Source organism: Microtus ochrogaster, linkage group LG7_11 (assembly GCF_000317375.1).
Source record: "Microtus ochrogaster isolate Prairie Vole_2 linkage group LG7_11, MicOch1.0, whole genome shotgun sequence".
In the NCBI taxonomy this organism is placed as follows: Eukaryota; Metazoa; Chordata; class Mammalia; order Rodentia; family Cricetidae; genus Microtus; species Microtus ochrogaster.
The window spans coordinates 24,402,693-24,409,376 of record NC_022032.1 but is presented as its reverse complement, the minus strand read 5'-3'; positions in this window follow the sequence as shown (position 1 = coordinate 24,409,376).

The window sequence follows — 6,684 nt, the reverse complement described above, 5'->3', positions numbered from 1 at the left end:
AAGGGCATGGACTGAGTAAGTTGACAAAGTGTTTTCCTGAAAGGCACAAAGCTCTGGGTGTGATTCTCAGCTTGCATAAACTAGACACATTGCTGTGCACTTCTCAACCTAGTACTGGGAAGGTGACAGAAGAAGGATGAAACTTTCCTAGTTCTTGTCACTTATACAGTCAGTTTAAGGCCAGCCTGGGATTCAGGAGACCCTGTTACAAACACTAAGATAAATAAAAATTTCAGAAATTTCCATCACAAGATAACTCTGCATTTCAACTGTATATATGGACTGCCATATACTGATGGCCAGTCAGAAGGTATAAAATATCAGAAGAGCAATCCAGTGTTATTTCCTTGAGAATCACATTTAAAGAAAGGTGAAAAAGTTTTCGATGTGTGCACTCTTAAAAGGGTTTTTCACTTGTGCATGCATATAAAAACAGTGAAGTCATTCATTTTCATGTTTTATATAAAACAGAAGATTTCAAAGGACCTTCATGTTCTCAGGGCTGCTGCAGGCTCTCTGCCCAGACTTCCCAGGGACGCACACATACATCGTCCTTTGCTTTAAGGAGTACTTCAGAGGAAAGGTTGGAGAAGCTGTGGTTCTCTTGAAAGAATAATAAACTCAGTGCAGGAAGAACTGAGAACAAATCCTTGCTTTTGTATTTACTAGCTATGTCACCAAAAACTTTCAAAACTTCATTGTGTCTTTCTTTAACATGAGAAAGAGATTATAGGCTTTAGAACTCTGTGAGATGATTCAATATCTACCACCTGAAAGTACAGGAAAGCTGTTAAACATTTCCATTAAAATTCATCTGTAGGAAGATTAGGAGACTTATAACCAAAGCTAATATTGAACTGAAATGCTATGTAGATGCTTTAGTTACATATTGAGTTTTACAGCATCCCTCCATAATAACAGATCTTCACATTCAATTTTGCTGTCTCTTGAGTCATTCTTCCAAATTCCCTTACAGTTTTTATCTTTAGTCTTGCCTTAGCAACTGACATTTGTAGTTGTTATGTCTTGTATAAGAGACTTACACCCCTGAGCGATTCACAAGGCAGGGATTTTTGTTGTTGTTGTTGTTTCAAGTACCATCTACATACAGACTTTTAGCAAAAGCTTCCTCAATAAATAAAAACATTAATGAAGAGCTAATCTGAAATTATAATAGAAACATTGGCTTAAGTTTCTGGTTTGGGGAATGAGATTCTCTATAAATTTTGCTCTTAACTTTTAGAAGCTTTATATTCTCAGATAAATTACTTATCTGGGACTCAAACTGACTGTGAAGAGTATTGGAGCTAAGCACATTACAGTGTAGAATAAAAATTACAGTGTAAGAAAAGTGTTAGCAATAAATGTTAATTTCTATCATAGTAGTTGTATAAATGGCAAAGAAGAAAATGTCAGTGTTTGTTGCATTTCATGTTCTTTTGCATGGGGGATCAATCTTTTTCTGCCAATTTAAATAACTCATGGATTTTTTTTTTTTGGTTTTTCGAGACAGGGTTTCTCTGTGGTTTTGGAGCCCGTCCTGGAAGTAGCTCTTGTAGACCAGGCTGGTCTCGAACTTACAGAGATCTGCCTGCCTCTGCCTCCCGAGTGCTGGGATTAAAGGCGTGCACCACCACTGCCCGGCTGGCTAACTCATGGATTTATAATTTAGTCTTGATTTTGTTTTAATTGCAAGGCCTTAGCTGGAGAGTGTGGTCAGCTCATGTCTCTCACCCCTTATTCTTATGTTTAGTTATGCTTTGAGGAAGAGCCAACATTCTTAGACCACCCTTGTTGATAGTTGCTATTTCATTTTTTCCATCTACTTCTGGATGACTTACCTCAGTACCTTTTTATAAATATCTCATTTGTATGTATTAAAATTATTATTTATATGCTGACTTTAAATTATCATTCAGACTTTTATTTAATTTTCATGTTAGGAAAATGACTAGCATGTTATTAAAGTTTTAATTCATTTAAATTTGAACACTTTTCGAGAAGTACTTAAAATAAGTCATTGCTGCACAAATGCTCTCATTGCCTGAGTATATTACAATATGAGAACATTTATTGAGTTATTATGCAAAGACTTCTAAAATTCAGGAACTTCTCATTCATAAGTGACTGAGGCAGGCAAGAGACTTCAAATACTCCAATGTTATTCTGATGTGTTGACAACAAAGAGGCATGTAATCTGATACCACGTTGTGAGGCCAATTTTCTTTTGATGCAACATTAAGTTGAATGGAAATTAGATATGTTCATGTTCATAAAACATGCTAGTATTTTCGGCCTCCTTTTATATTATTTTAATGTCATTTGTTAATGAGTAAAATCAATGACAAATAAAACAATTGCAAACTAACTCTCTCCTTGTATTAAGATATTAATACAAATAGACAAGTGAAATATACGTAATTTCTTTTTTCAAGATGCACATGGTCTATTTTACACAGAGAAACAGACACAGCAGAACAACAGTCAGCAAAGATAAATGTCTAATTACCTTCCAGACTCGTACAGAAGAAAACCCAATGAGTCCAAATTTTAAAGGATTAATAAAATCTATGTCCATCTGGGCAGATGAGCTGTCCAAACAAACAGAATACATGGCTAGATTATGTGAGCTCATGTGTCTCTTACAAGCCAGGGTGCATGAAGTAAAGAAGACCACACATGAGGAAACTGTGTTACAATCATATAGATATAAAGCAAGGAAGCAAATAAATGAACTCTAAAGACATGATGTTAAATAAAATAACTTTGGAGCAGCATGGTGTTAGCAAATATGGTATCCTAATTACTATGATTTACAGAGCATGATAGCCCAGGAGATTTTGTCCCTTTGTTTACAAAGAGTATACCATTGATATAATCCTTTAGTGAGATACTTTCCTACAAATTTCAGTGTTATAAGCTTTATGTGAATGTTTGCTTCTTCTTTCCCAGGGAAAAGAAGAGTTCTTTAATTCTTGTATATGTGCTTGATCTGGGTTGTCTAAAAGAATCTACTATTAGGCCGCAAGATCCAAAATTTACAGTTCAAAGTATATATAGTAAAAGATTTCCCCAAGCTCATTCAAATCCAAAGGAAGCCACCTGGAACCAGTTAGTCAAGAGACTGAGTGGTGTGGAGTTAATTAAGGACAATTTGCTTCAATAAAAGACCTTTCAGGAAACAGTTATTACAAGAGCATACAAAAGGCAAGGGAAGAAAACCTATTGTGAATATTTGACCTATTCTTTTCAAATTTTATAAATGAATCATCTCTGTAGAATAACCCAGTGAAGAATAATTATGAGAGTAAAACATAAATCAGTATCTATAATTCAAGGAGAGTTCTTAAAACCTCATCGGACAGCTAAATCATATGTAGAGTAGAAATATTCATTGCTGTGAATACCTGTCTGAATTGATAAAACTTTCTTCCTACTATCCTGTAACCCATTGGATGTTAAATGTTTTCTGCAAAGAATACTTTTTAGGAAACTGAACGCCTTAAAGATGCATCCCAATTAAGTATTTTTTTTCACAAATATTGCTTTTTTGGACGATTTCTTTACTTTTTGTCTCTTTTACTACCATTCTCTCAGGGTTCCTTTTTCTCTTCTGTTTCCATAATACACTCATTTTTTTCTCTATTGTTCCTCAACGATACTTTCACTGTCCTGTGTTTTATATGAGCTCTCTTTGAATCGGTCAGTCTTTCTTCTTACATACTCAGGCTCCTTTCAATATATCTTGTGCCAGTCTGCAGTGTGATTTGCTTCTCCAATTTAAATGTTTCTATTTACCATTCTTTACCTTTTAATATCTTCTGGTTCAACATCCATATATATCTTAAATCCACACTGATTCAATTCAAATGTGATAGCTGATATATGGCAGTGCTCTTAGTCTCTAGCTCAGCTAGTCTCTCTATCTTGTGCCCAAAGTTTGTTTTCTGTTCTTCTGTAGTAGTGATTGTGACACATTTTTTCTACAGATAGTCATGATGACAGGCTAAATTTTATAAAATTGTTAGCAATTATGGGATGAAAAAAAAGACTACTGTATCCTGTTTCCCTAGGGATTTTGAAGTATCTATAAAAGAATATGAAGTTGACCTTGGAAGTTAATATTTGGTTTCCAGAGACATATTAAATTTCTCCTTACAAGAAGCCAAGAAAAAGTTGCTTAGGTATTTATTTTTGATAGACTGAGTAGCAAGAAAATTGAAGCCTTTAAAGGTTATCTATTCCTTTGAGGAAAAATTAATTAATTCATGGTCTAAAGGCATGGGAAAGTCAGTAACAGAGGAAACAATCCTGTTTTGAGTTTGTGCTTTTTCTTTGACTTATCCATATACCTGCCATAGCCTTTTGATTTACATGAACACAAAGGAAGGCTGAAGATAAAAAATAAATACTGAACATATGTCTTCATGTAAATGCAGTGAGCACATTCACTAGTCAGCTACATATCAGACAAACTGGTTAAGGATATCTGGATGTACTTTAGAACAAAATTAAATTAATCAAACTCAAGATTGTGAGAATTTGAACTTAACATTTCCCCTTTCAAATACAAAATTTATACTTTTAAAATATTGTGCAATGTTATCATTTTTTCATTCATTGATTACATTGATTACTACAAGCTGTTACAATCCAGGTGTCAAATGACCTGTATATATTTCTACAAATGTATAAATGATGTGGATTGTTGTTACTTATCAATCCTTCTTTGTATGCAGATACTGATCAATTATAGAAATGTGTTTTCTAATCAAATGCACTCTGAGATCTAATTTGTAAAATGAACTCATTATTACCTTTAAAATCCAGACATGAAAAGATTCTGAGTGGATTCTACCTATCCATGAAATTTCATACTGGATAAAGAGTTGCATAATAAGATCTTTGTAATTTGTACATAAAAAATATCAATTAATAGTGAATATACCAAAACAGAACTTACACATTCACTAAAAATAAAAAAGTTTAAGTTCAAGTCTGGACTAGGGAGATGGATCAGTGAACAAAGTGTTTGCCATGCAAAAATGAAGACTTGAATTAGACTGCATAATATATGAATAGATTATATTAATGTAATTTGTGAGGCATGTGTGGCCCGTATAGGTATAGTCTGAAATTTTAATGTATCTTTTATATTTCATTTGTTTATGGATTTATTTTAATGTTACTAAAGAATTTTATTCTTTAAAATTATGAATAGATGAGCCCTGATATATTTTTATTATTTAAACAGAGAATCTATGTCTCACACATAAATATTTTTATCCAGTAAAATATTCAGAAAGTGATGCCATTAATTTATTTATATTACTCAAGTATCAGAATTTATGTAAGTTTATATTGAACTTTAACATAAAACATACTTCTGGAAGAGATGGCCCAGTGCAAAAAAGAACTTGCTTTTCTTGCAGAGGAATCTAGTGTGGTATCCAGTAGCCACATGGCAGCTCACGAGTATTACTCCAGTTTCAGTGAAAATAACAATCTCTTCTGGTCTTCATGGGTACCAGCCATGCATGTGATAAACATACATCCTTATAGGAAAAAAACTTTAATAAGAATAAAATAAGGCAAAATAAAATACTGCCATATAAAAGTATTGATTGGGGTAATTGAGGTAATGACTCTTGTCTACTCTCTTAAAATTTTAACAGAATTATTACAGGCATGATAATGTAGCCAAGAAACCTTCCTACACTAACAATAAAATTAAAATATTAACTGTAAATTCTACTCATATAGGAGTTTTAGCAATGTCTGTATATTGAGACCTTTTTCTTAATCAACCAAAACATGGCTTCAATATTTTGCTATTATGGAGCAAACAGAATTTTCAAATAGAAATGTATGTGTATAATTCTTGGCCACAGGTTAAGTTTGTGAAAAATGAGAAAAATAACATCTAGCTGCATCTAGGAGCATTATCTTCTAAAGAATGTTTAATGTTAGGAAATTTTTTATCTTATTGTATTTTAGCATTGCATTTGTTTTTCAAGAAAGCACAAAGATAACCTTCAGAGATATTTGTTTTAGAATTTTAAAAATGTTAAAAATAAGGCATCTGAAATGAGTTAAATAAATTTATGGATTAAACTCCTTTTCATAAATACTAATTCTCAGAACACACATAACTTTTAATTTTCAGGCTAACACACCTCTTAGAGAGCACTAAAATAGTTTTCCATGAAACTTCCTCTATCCTTGTGAACATCAGTGGTTGCCATCTTCAGTTCCCTTATCATTGGGACCTGATAGGGAGCTGAAAACCTGAAGGGAGGGGTCCTGAAAATTCAGCAACATTAAGGTTCCCAAATGTAAAACAATCACAAATTAACTAAAAAATCAAAAGGTTCTTGTGGCCACACTTGCCTGATCTGTATCATAAAACTTCATCACTGTCTGGGTTCTAAATACACGTGTTTCCTTTCCACTATCTGAGCCATCACATCATGAAGTGCCATTGAACACTGTCTGAAATATCAAGTGAGAGTCAAGATTATTATATGCTGTGGACTTCAGTGAATTTAGAGCCTTTAGCAAGTTTTCTGTTCTTACAGAAGCATAAAGATTGAGTTACAGAACTTTTCTCTCACTTTTCTGCTGCTACATCAGCATGAAAATATCAGTGGACTGTACCATGCTGCAATGTTTGATCTTTAAAAA